Source organism: Schistocerca cancellata, chromosome 3, assembly GCF_023864275.1.
Source record: "Schistocerca cancellata isolate TAMUIC-IGC-003103 chromosome 3, iqSchCanc2.1, whole genome shotgun sequence".
Lineage (NCBI taxonomy): Eukaryota > Metazoa > Arthropoda > Insecta > Orthoptera > Acrididae > Schistocerca > Schistocerca cancellata.
The window spans coordinates 37,679,306-37,697,390 of record NC_064628.1 but is presented as its reverse complement, the minus strand read 5'-3'; the positions used below and the strand labels follow the sequence as shown (position 1 = coordinate 37,697,390).

The window sequence follows — 18,085 nt, the reverse complement described above, 5'->3', positions numbered from 1 at the left end:
GACACTGTTGCTCCTGGGGTATCGGCGAGGACCATTCGCAACCGTCTCCATGAAGCTGGGCTACGGTCCCGCACACCGTTAGGCCGTCTTCCGCTCATGCCCCAACATCGTGCAACCTGCCTCCAGTGGTGTCGCGACAGGCGTGAATGGAGGGACGAATGGAGACGTGTCGTCTTCAGCGATGAGAGTCGCTTCTGCCTTGGTGCCAATGATGGTCGTATGCGTGTTTGGCGGCGTGCAGGTGAGCGCCACAATCAGGACTGCATACGACCGAGGCACACAGGGCCAACACCCGGCATCATGGTGTGGGGAGCGATCTCCTACACTGGCCGTACACCACTGGTGATCGTCGAGGGGACACTGAATATTGCACGGTACATCCAAACCGTCATCGAACCCATCGTTCTACCATTCCTAGACCGGCAAGGGAACTTGCTGTTCCAACAGGACAATGCACGTCCGCATGTATCCCGTGCCACCCAACGTGCTCTAGAAGGTGTAAGTCAACTACCCTGGCCAGCAAGATCTCCGGATCTGTTCCCCATTGAGCATGTTTGGGACTGGATGAAGCGTCGTCTCACGCGGTCTGCACGTCCAGCACGAACGCTGGTCCAACTGAGGCGCCAGGTGGAAATGGCATGGCAAGCCGTTCCACAGGACTACATCCAGCATCTCTACGATCGTCTCCATGGGAGAATAGCAGCCTGCATTGCTGCGAAAGGTGGATATACACTGTACTAGTGCCGACATTGTGCATGCTCTGTTGCCTGTGTGTATGTACCTGTGGTTCTGTCAGTGTGATCATGTGATGTATCTGACCCCAGGAATGTGTCAATAAAGTTTCCTCTTCCTGGGACAATGAATTCACGGTGTTCTTATTTCAATTTCCAGGAGTGTAGGTACACCTGCGGATAAAGTACACTACCTCGCTGCTAGTGCGCCACTGTAACCATCGCTGGGCAATGACTCATCTCGAGCTTCACCAAACTAAACAACTCGCACTCGGTATGGGCTTTTTTGTCAATCGGTGGACGATCAGACGACTCCGCCACTCTGACGGTAGCCTAGGGTGCGTACTGCCAACTTCGCATCGCCTCGGAAACACCCGGAAAAATCACCGTGGTGCAGTGTTGGACCATACGTACGACCGACGTTCAATAAGTAATGCTGCGCATTTCTTTCCTCAGCCAATTTCGGTTGAAAAAATGCGGACTCTGTTACAGGACATCATTGAATAGACCCAGAGTGACATTTTCACTCTGCGGCGGAGTGTGCCCTGATATGAAACTTCCTGGCAGATTAAAACTGGGTGCCGGACCGAGACTCGAACTCGGGACCTTTGCCTTTCGTGGGCAAGTGCTCTACCAACTGGGCTACCCAAGCACGACTCACGCCCCGTCCTCGCAGCTTTACTTCTGCCAGTACCTCGTCTCCTACTTTCCAGACTTCACAGAAGCTCTTCTGCGAACCTTGCAGAACTAGCACTCCTGGAGGAAAGGATATTGCGGAGACATGGCTTAGCCACAGCCTAGGGTATGTTTCCAGAATGAGATTTCTCAGGAAGTTTCATATGAGCGCACACTCCGCTGCAGAGTGAAAATATCATTCTGGAAACATCTCTTAGGCTGTGGCTAAGCCATGTCTCCGCAATATCCTTTCTTCCAGAAGTGCTAGTTTTGCAAGGTTCGCAGGAGAGCTTCTGTGCGGCTGGTCCCGGCGAAGGTTCGAATCCTCCCTCGGGCATTGGTGTGTGTGTGTTTGCCTTTAGGATAATTTAGGTTAAGTAGTGTGTGATCTTAGGGACTGATGACCTTAGGAGTTAAGTCCCATAAGATTTCACACATATTTGAATATTTTTGAGAGCTTCTGTGAAGTTTGGAAAGTAGAAGACGACGTACTGGCAGAAGTAAAGGTATGAGGACGGGGCGTGAGTCGTGCTTGGGTAGCTCAGTTGGTAGAGCACTTGCCCGTCAAAGGCAAAGGTCCCGAGTTCGAGTCTCGGTCCGGCACACAGTTTTAATCTGCCAGGAAGTTTCATTGAATAGACCCGCTCCAGCCCCTACAGTTTCATAAACTTCCAATAGGTGGCAGCGCTATTCGTAGCCATCAAAATAGCGACTGTAACGACGGTGCATTCCAGGTAGCGAGCTGTCATCGAGTTTCTTTTGGCAGAAAACCAGATCAACGCAGATGTTCGTAGGCGCTTGCAGACCTGGCATTGAACAAAAGCGCGGCGAGTCGCTGGGCGAGGCCTCTGTAACTATGACAACAAGGACGCGCAAACTGTCCCGATCTCCCGCGTCCCGGCCGGCTGCACACACAGCTGAGGCTGCTGCATTGTTGGAACGCGCGCGCACTCTGAGGGAGAAAATCCTAGAGATTTGTAGCAGGTTGGTTGGTGCTTGACGTGTAGCGTGTGTAGCGTAGCGCACTGGCCCAGGGCTGGGCTGCGAAGCTGCGTGACGGAGGCCGGCGCTCATTGGGCTGAAAGCTCGCGGCCGTAGCCGCACGCCTGTGCGACACGCAACTCGCGGCGGCTGCCTCCCACCCCTGACTAGCGTGCTGCTCCAGGCAGCGGCGAGGCGCGCCCTCAGGCTACCCGGCAAAGCTTCGCCTCGTGCTTGTCAGCACACCGCGCCCACCTCACACGAGTCATAAAAGCCGAACCTCACATTTCCCAGCTGTAGCTGAACGCCACCGCCAGCAGTAACATGAGGACGTGCAGCAAAATCAGACCCTACAATTACGGCGGTGACTAAATAACGGCGGTGACAACATTCGTTGTTCTTGTAGTTGTTGTTGTGGTCTACGGTCAGAAGACTGACTTGATGCATCTCTTGACATTAGTCAATCCTTGCCTTGATTCATCTATTGACGCTAGTCAACCTTTTACAAGTATCTGGCCGCGAAGCGCTATGTCCAGAAAACGTTCGATTTTTATTCTTACTGGAGCAGTGAGTCTACTTTAATATGCGTCTCAGACGTCCGCGCCATGGAACGTTATCTCAGATGTCAGCGACGATTTTTCCCGAGACGTTTGAGGTCCAGCGTTCCAGAGTTGTTTGCTTTTGTTCGCAGCTGAAAAATAGTTTTTCAGAAATAGAATTCATCTGTACTAAAGAGGCGACAAAACACAGAAGCAGATTGTTTTTGACCACTGTGAACGCTGAAGAAATTTGCTGTTGTTTGCGTGGATAGATTACTACGATAGAGGAGCTCCACTTTAGTGTTATGACATACTTTGTAGGAGCCTGACAAAGACGTGCATAGTTTGACCGGTAAAAATACACACACTTACATGCATCTTCAGGAAAGTGAAAGCTCAATTCTACCACTAGTAGCATTTTCTTCTCGAGACACGACATCGAACACGATCGCTGCCTTCACTGCTGTTGCCTGTCTTGCAGTACGAGCGAAACCGGAAGTGAAGGATAAGAGTGAGAAGTCACCGGTTCAAAAAAGTTTTCTGATACGCGATCTTACTTCCCCGCGCCGTAACGTGGTAACCAAAAATTATTTGCCTAATGACGCAGTAGCTGTACATATGGAGTGGGAGTACGAGCTGCCCACTCTTTAACTGCAATAGAGCGTCTATGATAATTGACTATGATATGAGCACATTTTTTAAAAATTGTTGATAGTGTGGGGGGGGGGGGGGGGATATGTGCCGCGGTAGTCGGTTGAGATGTAAGCCCAAACACATCGCGATATTCTAAAGCATCCGAAAACTCTTTCAAGCCTCGATCAAGCCTGTGGATAGAAGTGGAGGCGTTCATCCCCAAGTTGCAGGTGGACCACCAGACCCCTTCTTGCCGGTAACGGGCGCAGAGTGGCAGCAGAAATTTGCGGTGGAATTTTCTTAATTGTGACACGTTAGACTCAGAGGAGGAAATCTTGTCAACACGAGTATTCTGGTACGAGCGTACCAAAAAGTAAGAAATATTAGGGTTTAAAATCACGTCGACGACGGGATTATTAGATGCGGAACGCAAGCTCGGATTTGGGGAGAACTTCGCCGTGTCATATTTGAAGGAACCATTCTGAAATTTGCCTCTGGCGATTTAGGGAAAGCGAGTGAAAAAATCTAAATCTCACTCTGAGGGAACTGGCAAACAACCACAAGTAACGGAGATTGGCAGTGAGTAAGGACCCGGGGCTGAGCGGTTGGCCCTGTGGTGAGACACTGGACTCACATCTCCGCCTGGATATCCAAATTTGCATTTTCCGTGGTTTTCCAAAACCGGTTAAGGGGCTCCGGAAAGGTGCAAAATCATGAAAAGTTCAATTTTTACTTTTTTGCGTTTTCTGAATCTGCAGACTATTACCTTTTAATAGCTATATAATTTATTCAATTCCGAAGACTACAACTATTTTTAATTTTTTTTTGAAATGTGTTCTACATGGGCGTGACCCACTGTGGCGCTGTTAAACTGCTGTCAAATGGTGTTATTATTAACGTCCGTGTTCATCAGGTACATTTTAGTGATGTGAGATAAAGTATGTGTTGTGGCTAACCTGTGATGGTTCAATATATATCGCTGCTGTGATTGTCGATTGTTTCATGTTTATTTACTCTCTCGTTATCTCGAAAATATTCGTAATTAATTCTGTTTCTTGAGTCTCTGTTTTGTTGAAGTATAATAATGAGTAAAAGTAAAGTTATTAGAAATCCTCTGAAGGCTTTTAAGAAAAGGAGAAATGTTGGAAAGCCAAAGGTATGTGTTATTACTGTAAATAATAACATTCTAACATGGTACGAGCGATGCTTGCTTTAGACAAGGAACGCCTTCGGGGTGCAGACAGGGCTGTAAAGAGTCTAGAAATACAAGCAAGAGTAAACAGGAGGAGGAACAAGAGGAAGCTGGAGGAGGACTTTCCAGAGGATGAAGATAATCCATCCTATGGACCTGGAATGCACTAAAAAGTTAATCCAATCTTTGTCGCTCGACTCCCAAAACTTTTATTTTCTCATACTAATTACATGTTTTCTAAGGATCTTCCAAACATATTTGTTTCAAACTTTCAGTAAATGTTACACAGTACCTTCTGCATAATTGAACACAGCCTTTTTCCAAAAATCTGTATATTTTTGAATATATAAATAAAAAATTGCAAAAAAATGTTGTGAATTTTCATTACAATTGAAAAAAAATCATCTTTAATAACTGAACTAAAATTTTGTAAAATCCCTGTGTTAAGTTGTAGCCTATATTCCGATAAATAATCTGTAAAAAGTTCAACTTCCATCTCAAATACTTTGTGAGGGAAGATGTAATTTATAAGCGTTATTTTAACATTGCAAGTATCGGGCGTTCCGGAGCCCCTTAAGGTGAATGCCCAAATGTTTCCTTTGAAAGGACACTGTCACTTTCCTCTCTTACCCTGTTGCTTATCGAGCGTGTACTACGTCTCTTTAGAATCCTGTTGTCGAGGGAAGGTTTGATCCTATTATTTCCTCATTCGGGCCTTGTGTCTTTGTACACTGTTACGTTGTTTCGGACCACAGCCTCTGCGCGTGTCCCCACGAGCAGTAGCTGAACGCAAACGGCAATGTAGCTGCCTGCAGCTGATACCGATACCTTGCTCCTTCAGAAAGCGCACATATAACTGTTCAACAAGGAGTTACATCTAAAGAATTCCTGGATGTATTGATGTTTTGTGCTTCTCAGAAGTCGTTTCTAAACGGTCACACTCATGCTGAATGATATTATATCGAGGTATCCGACGCATCTGCCCGCCACGGAAGGAGTAGATGAACCATTTACTAATATCATCGACATTCGAGTACGAGTACCGTGGATGTTAACAATCCAACAGCGCGCGGGATGGTGGGGGCGTGGCGAGGGGGGGGGGGGAAGGAGGGGTTTGTTTACGTGGGCACGCACAGACTGTGGATGCTTTTCTGCGATATATTACCGCAAGAGAAATTGTGAGCTAAATGGGAATATTTTACGACTGGCTGAATATTCGCCTCGTTATCGTTTCATGGAGATTACATTCATCCGCTTCGCTACTGTTAGGCGCGCCGCTGTGAGCAGGTGCTGAGTCTCCACGCCAACCGCTGCGACCGGTCCCTGCTTCGCACGGGTCGCTCTAAGTAGCAGCGGCCAGACGACTTGCCTGGTGTAGCGCTAACAGGATGTATACAGAATTCTTCCCCGCCAATCAGTCTACCTATAATAGAAACCGTATCAAAATGCCTAGTAGTTCCTGAGATTAGTCTTCACATACCAACAGAAGAAAACGCGACGGGAGACTTTAATTTACTAATATTTGCCAAACTGTATCAGGCGATATAACAGTGGATACCAAATGTTCATAGAATACAGCAACAATAATAATTAACGTACGAATTGTTATGAAATGTGAAAAGCACAGCCCACGTTAACGGTGGTTTTGGTCTCAGTGGACGTGAACAGTTTTGCCAGAGCTTCGTGTGAGTGTTTTCGAAGTGTGACGGTTCCCCCAAACCACATAGCGATACATAGTAGAATTTGGATAACATGCCGTCAGTTAAACGCGTTGAACTCGTTACATTGTTCAGTTCCATAAAAAAAAACACTAATCGCCACCCTGTTAAATTTAAGCAAATGTCAGCTCTTGCCTGTTGTGGTCAATGATGGCGAGATTCACCCGTTAGCTACTAGGTACTCAGACATATTGCGCCATTTTGTGCAGCTGACGTGCCGTTCGCGCATTGTTCTTTTTGCTTGCCTTTTTACACGTAATTATTATTCCAGCAGCTGCATCTATTACAGAACATCCATCCGAGGCTATTAATCATAATCTTGGGCAGAAAGCAGCTACCTTCCCATGATCTAAGTTTTATTCTTGCCTCGAGCGCATCGTATAACGTATGTCTTTATAGGAGCACACGCCACTGCCATTTCATTGCATCCAGATAGTTTTACACGTTATCTACCTAACCAGAGTGAGATTACACACTCTTTTTGACAATTCGAATTCCTCTGCTGTAATAATTACTATACATTTCTACTCGTACAGTTTTAAGTACAGAAACAATAAACTAATAAGGGTACAACAATCATATGGAATACATAAATACAATAAGCAGAATCAAAAAAAAAAGACAATTATACAGCCGTGTTAACGATGTTTAAGTTGGGACTGTAGTTGCAAATGCTGTGTTATCTCCGTGCAAGACACGACTTTGCTCGTTCGTTCTTGAGATACTGAAGATATCAAACACCGGAGCTTAGATTCGTGTCATGTTTCGTGATTTCCAGAAAACCTTTGATATAATTCCGCAACAAGTAGCGGCCGGCGTAGTCCAACTTATTGATCTGTAGCTGTCGGAAATATCTGAAGCTGTTCACAAATGACTCAGCCGTGTATATGGCGGTGACTTTGTCAGGAAACTGTTGGGAAATGTAAAGAGACTTGAAGAAGATTATCAACACGTGGCGTAGAGATTGGAACCTGACCCTCAAGATAAATAAATGCGATGTAATGTGCGCAAATAGAGGAAAAAGTCCGATGCCATTTGAAAGATGCAGCTGTCAACAATCTAGAAATATTTGTTCGTGGCGATTTAAGGTGAAACGTTCACATAAATCTAAGCTATCGAAAAGGCAGATGCCAGACTCTGGTTCATCGGAAGACTCCTAAGCGACTGTAATTTAAGCATGAAAGAAGTCGTTTGCAAAACTCATGTTCAACTGATTAATGACCATTGTTCGGCGACTTAACAGTATTACCTGATTAGATTAACGGAGGAGGAGGAGGAGGAGGAGGAGGAGAGAGAGAGAGAGAGAGAGAGAGAGAGAGAGAAGATTATGACGGGTACGTTTTGTCAGCGTGAGAAATACTTAACGAATTGCAGTGGAAGACTGAATAGAAGCTTTGTACGAGGTGCATTCAAGTTCTAAGGCCTCCGATTTTTTTCTCCGGACTGGAAAGAGATAGAAACATGCGCATTGTTTTAAAATGAGGCCGCGTTCATTGTCAATACGTCCCAGAGATGGCAGCACCATACGGCAGATGGAATTTTACCGCCAGTGGCGAGAATGAGAACTGTTTTAAATACTTAAAATGGCGACGTTTTCCTTACTTGAACAGCGTGCAATCATTCGTTTTCTGAATTTGCGTGGTGTGAAACCAATTGAAATTCATCGACAGTTGAAGGAGACATGTGGTGATGGAGTTATGGATGTATCGAAAGTGCGTTCGTGGGTGCGACAGTTTAATAAAGGCAGAACATCGTGTGACAACAAACCGAAACAACCTCGGGCTCGCACAAGCCGGTCTGACGACATGATCAAGAAAATGGAGAGAATTGTTTTGGGGGATCGTCGAATGACTGTTGAACAGATCGCCTCCAGAGTTGGCATTTCTGTGGGTTTTGTGCACACAATCCTGCATGACGACCTGAAAATGCGAAAAGTGTCATCCAGGTGGGTGCCACAAATGCTGACGGACGACCACATGGCTGCCCGTGTGGAATGTTGGCAAGCAATGTTGACGTGCAACGACAGCACGAATGGGACTTTCTTTTCGTCGGTTGTGCCAATGGATGAGACGTGGATGCCATTTTTCAATCCATAAACAAAGCGTCAGTCAGCCCAATGGAAGCACACAGATTCACCGCCACCAAAAAAATTTCGGGTAACTGCCAATGCTGAAAAAATGGTGGTGTCCATGTTCTGGGACAGCGAGGGCGTAATCCTTACCCACTGCGTTCCAAAGGGCACTATGGTAACAGGTGCATCCTACGATAATGTTTTGAAGAACAAATTCCTTCCTGCACTGCAACAAAAACGTCTGGGAAGGGCTGCGCGTGCACTGTTTCACCAAGACAACGCACCCGCACATCGAGCTAACGTTACGCAACAGTTTCTTCGTGATAACAACTTTGAAGTGATTCCTCGTGGTCCCTACGCACCTGAACTGGCTCCTGGTGATTTTTGGCTTTTTCCAACAATGAAAGACACTCTCCGTGGTCGCACATTCACCAGCCGTGCTGCTATTGCCTCAGCGATTTTCCCGTGATCAAAACAGACTCCTAAAGAAGCCTTCGCCGCTGCCATGGAATCATGGCGCCAGCGTTGTGAAAAAGTGTGCTTCTGCATGGCGATTACGTCGAGAAGTAAAGCCAGTTTCATCGATTTCGGGTGAGTAGTTAATTAGAAAAAAAATCGGAGGCCTTAGAACTTGAATGCACCTCGTACATTGCGTAGAGCCTTAGCTCACAAATTTACGAGAGCTCACCGTCTTAAAGGATTCAAGTAACAGGAGTGTCAGCAGTCTCTCTTGCTGTGTACTGTTCGCGAAAGGGTGAAGAGCGGGGGATGTGAGCGGGAGAATAAGTACGGCACATTTGAGTTATTATGATGAACACTAGCCAGACGACACGCAGATACGGAAATCAGACCGCTTTCAGAGTAAAGATACTTCGACTCAAAATTTTATCAGTAAATTTTCGAAGTATTCGTAACAAAATTCCCAAAGTTGCTGTCCTCCAGGAAATTTCTCACGCCAAATTATTCTCGGTAGCGAGAACTGGCCGACTCTCGAAGTAGAAAGCTTTGAGATACTTAGTGAGTCATGGAACGTATATAGCTTAGACGCCATAGGAAGGGGAGTGTTCATTGCAGTTGACAAAAATATTGTCTCTATCGAGGTCGAATTTGAGAGTGACAGCGAAGTTGTCTGGTCGCGCATGACAGGACTGGGTGAAATCAAGTTAATTGTCGGATGTTTTACGGGCCACCAGATTCCGCTGTGGCGGTTTTAGGGTAATTCAAAGAAAGTCTGCGGTCATTAGCGGGGAAAACCGACATCATGCAATAGTATATACGTATATGGTGTCTGTTCTTTCGGACATGTCCGACACCATTGATGACCTGCAGCCGTCTAGAACGAAATTAGAATTAATTTAATACCTTCAGCTGCCGACGGGCGTTGATATACAGGGTGATTCAAAAAGAATACCACAACTTTAGGAATTTAAAACTCTGCAACGACAAAAGGCAGAGCTAAGCACTATCTGTCGGCGAATTAAGGGAGCTATAAAGTTTCATTTAGTTGTACATTTGTTCGCTTGAGGCGCTGTTGACTAGGCGTCAGATGAATCTTTCGTTTCAAAGATTGTGTTTAGTGATGAAGCAACTTTCCACACTAACGGGAAAGTCAACCGTCACAATGTCAGTATATGGGGCACTGAGAATCCGCGGGAAACAACTCAGTATGAACGTGACTCGCCTAACGTGAACGTTTTCTGTGCCATTTCAGCCAAAAAAGTTTTTGGTCCCTTTTTCTTCGAAGGTGCTACTGTAACTGGACAACAGTGTCTGGAGATGTTAGAGAATTGGCTGTTCCCTCAGCTCGAACAAGAAGCACAACAATTCATATTTCAGCAGGTTGGAGCGCCACCACATTGGCACTTATCTGTCCGTAACTACCTGAACGTCAATTACCCGAGCCGATGGATCGGCCGCCAGGCAGCCCGTGACAGAGCACTTCATCACTGGCCTCCAAGAAGCCCTGATCTTACCCCCTGCGATTTTTTCTTATGGGGGTATGTTAAGGATATGGTGTTTCGGCCACCTCTCCCAGCCACCATTGATGATTTGAAACGAAAAATAACAGCAGCTATCCAAACTGTTACGCCTGATATGCTACAGAGAGTGTGGAACGAGTTGGAGTATCGGGTTGATATTGCTCGAGTGTCTGGAGGGGGCCATATTGAACATCTCTGAACTTGTTTTTGAGTGAAAAAAAACCTTTTTAAATACTCTTTGTAATGATGTATAACAGAAGGATATATTATGTTTCTTTCATTAAATACACATTTTTAAAGTTGTGGTATTCTTTTTGAATCACCCTGTATATCAATGGGTCAGGTGAAAATGTGTGCCTCGACCGGGACTCGAACCCGGGATCTCCTGCTTACACGGTAGACGCTCTCTCCACCTGAGCCACCGAGTGCACAGAGGATAGTGCGACTGCAGGGACTATCTCGCGCACGTCTCCCGCGGGACCCACATTCTCGGACGTGTCCGAAAGAATAGTCCCTGCAGTCGCACTATCCTCTGTGCTCCCGGTGGCTCAGGTGGAGAGAGCGTCTGCCGTGTAAGCAGGAGATCCCGGGTTCGAGTCCCAGTCGGGGCACACATCTTTACCTGTCCCCGTTGATATATATCAACGCCCGACAGCAGCTGGAGGTATTAAATTAGTTCTAATTTTATGCAGTAGTAGTCGTAGGCGACTTTAACCTACCGAGTATAGACTGGGAAGTCTACGGATTCATTGCAGAGGGTACAGACAGTCTTGTGAAGCAATTTTGAAACGTTTTCCGTTTGCCTTGAGCAGCGAGTTCGACAGCTCACACACAACAGATGTGAAAAATTACAGACCAACAAATGTAAATGTCGTGTGGCTAAGGCCTCCCGTCGGGTAGACCGTTCGCCGGGTGCAAGTCTGATAGCTTGCGAACTATGGATGAAGGGCAATAGCCATATTCCTAAATTTCCGAAAAGCATTTGACACCCTGCCCCACTGCATACGTTATCGAAAGTACGAGCATACGGAATAGGTTCCGATAAGATGAGTGGCTCGAAGACTTCTTAAGTAAAAGAACCAAGTACGTTGTACTCGACGGCGAGTCTTCGTCGAAGATAAGGGCTTCGTCAGGAATGCCCTAGGAAAGTGTGACAGGACCGCTGTTATTTACTGTTAACATAAATGATCACGCGGACAGGATGAGTAGCAACCTGCGGCTGTTGGCTGATGACGCTGTGGCACACGCAGAGGCGTCGTCCAGTGACTGTCGGAGGATACAACATGACTTCGACAACATCTCCAGTTGGTCTGATGACTGGCAGCTAGCTCTAAACGCAGAAAAATGTCAGATGAGTAGGAAAACGGTCCCGTGATGTTCGAAAATAGCATTAATAGTTTGCTGCTTGACAGTCACGCCGATTAAATATTTTGGCGTAACGTTGGAAAGCGATATGAAATGGAACGAGCATGTAAAGACCTTAATAGGGAAGACGAATGGTCGACTCCGATTTATTGGGAGAATTTTAGGAATTGCTCTGAGCACTATGGGACTTAACTTCTGTGGTCATCAGTCCCCTAGAACTTAGAACTACTTAAACCTAACTAACCTAAGGACATCACACACATCCATGCCCGAGGCAGGATTCGAACCTGCGACCGTAGCAGTCGCGCGGTTCCGGACTGAGCGCCTTAACCGCGAGACCACCGCGGTCGGCAGAATTTTAGGAAAGTGTTGTTCATCTGTAAAGGAGATCACATATAGGGCACTAGTAAACCCATTCTCGAGTACTGCTCGAGTGTCTGGAATCGGCATCAGGTCGGATTAAAGGAAACGTCAGAGCAATTCAGAGGCGGGCTGCTAGATTTGTCAGCGGTTAGTTCGAGCAACACGCAAGTGTTACGGAGGTGATTCGGGAACGGAAGTCCCTGGAGGGAAGACGATTTTCTTTTCGAGGAGCACTATTGAGAAAATTTAGAGAACCGGCATTTGAAGCTGACTGCAGAACGATTCTACTGCCATCAACGTACATTTTGCGTAAGGGCCACGAAAAAAGATAAGAGACACTAGGGCTCGTTCTGAGGTATAGAGACAGTAGTTTCTTTCCACGCTCTGTTTGTGAGTGGAACAACAAAGGAAATATCTAGTAGTGCTATAGGCTACCCTCTACCGTACACCGTACTGTTGTTTGTGGAGTATGTAGATATACAGGGTGAAAAGTATTTAAACCGACAAACCCTGGGAGGTTGTAGGGGACATCAAAACAAATATTTTTCCCTAATGTCATTTATTCCTATAAGAAGTATTTAAACCGGTAGAGGAAGATTTCTCTGGCGCCAAATTAATTGAACCAACAAACACTTTTCCACTTTCTTATGACCAAGAGACAACACATTAACACAATCCAAATTCAATTACAGTAGATTTTCAAAAATGCCTCCATTGACACGTAAACAAAGATTACACCGTTGGATCATGTTCGGACACCGGCAAAAACCCCAGGAGTATCCTGAATTGTTCCTGCTTCTGCTACTATCCGGGCAACCAGGTCCTCTTCTGATGCAACAGGAGTTGCGTAAACAAGGTTGCGCATCTCTCCCCACACAAAAAAGTCCAGAGGAGACATATCTGGGTATCGAGCAGTCCATGGTACAGGACCACCTCTGCCAATCCACGTTTCTGGGAACCGTCGGTCCAGAAATCGACGCACAGGATGACTGAAATGTGCCGGCACCCCGTCATTTTGGAACCACGTACGTTGTCTTGTAGGGAGCGGGACGTATTCCAGCAATTCTGGCAATGCTCTGACGAGAAAATTACAATAGCGCCTGCCATTTAATAGCCTAGGTAGCAGATACGGCCCAATTAAACAGTCCCCAACAACAGCAACCCACACATTAACGAAGAACCGCACTTGATGAGTGCTAGTAACTGTGGCATGTGGGTTATCCCCACTCCAAACATGCGAATTGTGCATGTTGAAGACTCCATCACGCCCGAACGTTGTTTCATCGGTAAACAACACAGAGGATGGAAATGTAGGATGCATTCCACACTGTTGCCGGTACCACTGCGAAAATTGTGCTCTGGGTGGATAATCAACTGGTTCCAGGTTGTGGACACGCTGTAAGTGAAATGGAAGTAACAATTGCTCTCAAAGAACTGTTCTACATTCGTCTGATTCGTCCCCATGTTACGTGCAATTGCACGAGCGCTGATTGAAGGATCCCGCTCCACATGTTGCAAGACAGCTTCCTCAAATTGCAGCGATCTTACCGTGCGACAGTGTCCCTGTCCAAGTAATCTGCTAAATGACCCGGTCTCACGCAGACGTTGGTACACAGCAGCAAAGGTCGTATGATGCGGGATACGGTGATTAGGATATTGTTGATAAACCCGCTGTGCAGCTCGTCTGTTGTGGTACGCTACGTAGTACGCACCAACCATATCAGTGTACTCACGGAGGTGCATCGCTCCATTAGTAAACAGAGACAATGCACTACTACACTGGTGGACAACAGTTGCCTACGAGGTGCATTCAAGTTCTAAGGCCTCCGATTTTTTTTCTAATTAAATACACACCCGAAATCGATGAAACTGGCGTTACTTCTCGATGTAATCGCCCTGCAGACGTACACATTTTTCACAACGCTGACGCCATGATTCCATGGCAGCGGCGAAGGCTTCTTTAGGAGTCTGTTTTGACCACTGGAAAATCGCTGAGGCAATAGCAGCACGGCTGGTGAAAGTGCGGCCACGGAGAGTGTCATTCATTGTTGGAAAAAGCCAAAAGTCACTAGGAGCCAGGTCAGGTGAGTAGGGAGCATGAGAAATCACTTCAAAGTTGTTATCACGAAGAAACTGTTGCGTAACGTTAGCTCGATGTGCAGGTACGTTGTCTTGGTGAAACAGCACACGTGCAGCCCTTCCCGGACTTTTTTTGTTGCAGTGCAGGAAGGAATTTGTTCTTCAAAACATTTTCGTAGGATGCACCTGTTACCGTAGTGCCCTTTGGAACGCAATGGGTAAGGATTACGCTCTCGCTGTCCCAGAACATGGACACCATCATTTTTTCAGCACTGGCGGTTACCCGAAATTTTTTTGGTGGCGGTGAATCTGTGTGCTTCCATTGAGCTGACTGGCGCTTTGTTTCTGGATTGAAAAATGGCATCCACGTCTCATCCATTGTCACAACCGACGAAAAGAAAGTCCCATTCACGCTGTCGTTGCGCGTCAACATTGCTGGGCAACATGCCACACGGGCAGCCGAGTGGTCGTCCGTCAGCATTTGTGGCACCCACCTGGATGACACTTTTTGCATTTTCAGGTCGTCATGCGGGATTGTGCGCACAGAACTTACAGAAATGCCAACTCTGGAGGCGATCTGTTCAACAGTCATTCGGCGATCCCCCAAAACAATTCTCTTCACTTTCTTGATCATGTCGTCAGACCGGCTTGTGCGAGCCCGAGGTTGTTTCGGTTTGTTGTCACACGATGTTCTGCCTTCATTAAACTGTCGCACCCACGAACGCACTTTCGACACATCCATAACTCCATCACCACATGTCTCCTTCAACTGTCGATGAATTTCAATTGGTTTCACACCACGCAAATTCAGAAAACGAATGATTGCACGCTGTTCAAGTAAGGAAAACGTCGCCATTTTAAGTATTTAAAACAGTTCTCATTCTCGCCGCTGGCGGTAAAATGCCGTACAGTGCTGCCATCTCTGGGACGTATTGACAATGAACGCGGCCTCATTTTAAAACAATGTGCATGTTTCTATCTCTTTCCAGTCCGGAGAAAAAAAAATCGGAGTCCTTAGAACTTGAATGCACCTCGTACTACTGAAGAGCGTAATACGGTGTCTAACAACTGAAGAGCGCTACCCGGCCTCCACCGGTTTAATTAATCCTCCTAGGAATAAGTGACATTAGGTAAAAATATTTGTTTTGATTTCCCCTACAACCTCACAGAGTATGTCGGTTTATGTACTTTTCACCCTGTACATACCTGGTTTTTTGCGCAGCCCTCGAAACCTGTGTTGTTACGGTCTATGTTTAATTAAGTGAAATAGCAGGAGTCAACTTATCATTAAGAATTAAAACGTATTCCTGTTGTTGGTTTCCACGCTTTGCTGGCATTCTCACATGGGTGGATTTTTTGCAGCTGTGTTGCCGCATCAAATTGCAGCTTTGTGGAGTCGTGATGATGTCGCTGTCGTGTTAGAACCCCAGCTGCTAGGCGCCCCTCTCGTTCACGAGCGACCTTGTGACCAATGGACTTGCTGGAGATGCGTGCTGGGTGTTGCGCGGCGACATCCCGCGCCAGGGGAAGCGCCTCATCTGCCGCTTCCTGGACGCGGCCGCGCGTGGGAACGTGACGCGGCCACCTCTTCCTCATCCCGCCGGGCGCCGCCGGCCGCGCACACAACATACGCCATACGATTAGGACTTAAATGCGTTGTTGGAGCACGGGCAAGCGAGACGCCTACAATTCCCCAAGGCCTGGATTCTCGATATGCGGTTTTAAGATGGGGCCCCTCCACGCCCGCACCAACGTGGTGACCAAAGCAAAAGTTCTACTGTCACCTCCGTGAACATGTTAGTTATCTAGTAGGTGGATCACAGGATGCTGGGCTGTGATGTTGTCCGTGCGTCTGGGTAAGGCTACGCATTAACACGGTCCACCAGGTGATAGATAGTGGACGAAACGCGAGTGAGGGTAGCGATTTGAAGAGCAGAGGGAAAAAAGTGCCATGGCTCGTGCCGTGGGAAAAAAACCTCTGCGACAGTGGGATGGGTAGTAAGAGGAGTAGTGGCTTACTAGCTGCGATAGCTCATTCAAGGTTCGATTTGTTAGTATAGGTATCATGCATCATTACCGTGACAGGCGATGGCGATGTGTCCCAGTTGCTGCGGCTGCTACTTTCCTGGATCGTTATACAGTAGTGGGAGATCGGCCATAGATCATCTCACTGTGTGGGGGATGTTGTTGCCAGGCCACCGCGCACAATCCCTTGCAGATGACAAAGTAGTTGCAGGCCCTTAGGTGGCGACCTACCACATTGTAAATCTGTTCTACACCCCTCATATCAGGCGAGGCCATCGTACCGACTGGAATTGGTCATCGTAACACTCACAACTTTTGTCTTGTGTCGTGGACAGCTGATGTCCTGGACGGCACCTTATCCGTGGAGAAAACATACGGCATAGAGAGGCAGGCAGCATATAGAAGGAAAGTCTAAACTCTGCCGACAAATACAGGAAATGTATTCGCAATTGCGAGTATTTACCTCCATCGGGTGTATATCAGAATGACGACAACGAAAATTTGTGCTGACTGGGACTCGAACCCGGATTTCCCACGTTGCGCGAGCGGTCGCCTTAATCGCTTAGGCTGTCCATGCACGGATCACGGGCAGACCTAAATTTCCATACGTCGTCGTCCATGTGAGACAACACGCACGCCAACGTTAGATATATTCGCACTCGTACGTAGGATATATTCCCATCCAGGAAGGATATATTTGCCGGCCGAAGTGGCCGAGCGGTTCTAGGCGCTTCAGTCTGGAACCGCGCGACCGCCACGGTCGCAGGTTCGAATCTTGCCTCGGGCATGGATGTGTGTGATGTCCTTAGGTTAGTTTGGTTTAAGTAGTTCTCTAGTTCTAGGAGACTGATGACAGTATTAAGTCCCATAGTGCTCAGAGCCATTTGAACCATTTGAAGGACATATTTATTGAGAGTTGAGGGCCTGATATTGACGAATAACTACGAACTATGTGCCTGTCTTCTTAAGAAGTAAGATATAATGTTCCTTCGGACATGCATCCATTACTCAACAAATCATTTGGGCCACTTCTGTGACTGTATTTTACACCAATGTAAATGCGTTCAAATGGCTCTGAGCACTATGGGACTTAACATCTGAGGTCATCAGTTCCCTAGACTTAGAACTACTTAAATCTAACTAACCTAAGGACGTCACACACATCCATGCCCGAGGCAGGATTCGAACCTGCGACCGTAGCAGCAGCGCGGTTCCGGACTGAAGCACCTGGAACCGCTCGGCCACAGCGGACGGCTGTAAATGCGTCTCAGTGTGTACCGCCTTTTCAAAAATGTTTCCATCGAATCGTTTTACTGTCTCTCTAGTCTCTTCGGCGTTTGCCCTGATCTCTGACAGTGTTGCGGCGGTTACATAAACAGATAACAATTCGCCAAAACAAAGAGCAATGCTACAAACATGTTACGTTACACTATGGTACATAGCAGTACAAAACTATTTCTTTAGAGTAGTTGCCCAAAATGTCGACTTTCATAATCGCAAAAAAATGGTTCAAATGGCTCTGAGCACTATGGGACTTAACATCTGTGGTCATCAGTCCCCTAGAACTTAGAACTACTTAAACCTAACCAACCTAAGGACATCACACACCCCCATGCCCGAGGCAGGATTCGAACCTGCGACCGTAGCAGTCGCGCGGTTCCGGACTGAGCGCCTAGAACCGCGAGACCACCGCGGCCGGCTCATAATCGCAACGGGATAAGAAATCGAGGAATT

At 46.8% G+C, this 18,085-nt stretch overlaps 2 protein-coding genes and 2 non-coding genes across 4 annotated transcripts in view; 3 read left to right on the top strand and 1 right to left on the bottom strand.

Moving 5' to 3' along the window:
• Positions 1-18,085, top strand: part of LOC126176067 (SH3 and multiple ankyrin repeat domains protein 3) — a 254,511-nt gene that overhangs the window by 67,415 nt on the left and 169,011 nt on the right. The gene's annotated exons all lie outside the window — the stretch shown is intronic.
• LOC126176068 (uncharacterized) overlaps positions 1-18,085 on the top strand; it is a 951,488-nt gene that overhangs the window by 895,926 nt on the left and 37,477 nt on the right. The gene's annotated exons all lie outside the window — the stretch shown is intronic.
• On the bottom strand, positions 10,874-10,948 carry Trnat-ugu (transfer RNA threonine (anticodon UGU)). Its single transcript has one exon. It is a non-coding gene; the product is annotated as a tRNA-Thr (tRNA).
• On the top strand, positions 11,056-11,130 carry Trnat-ugu (transfer RNA threonine (anticodon UGU)). The gene has a single exon. It is a non-coding gene; the product is annotated as a tRNA-Thr (tRNA).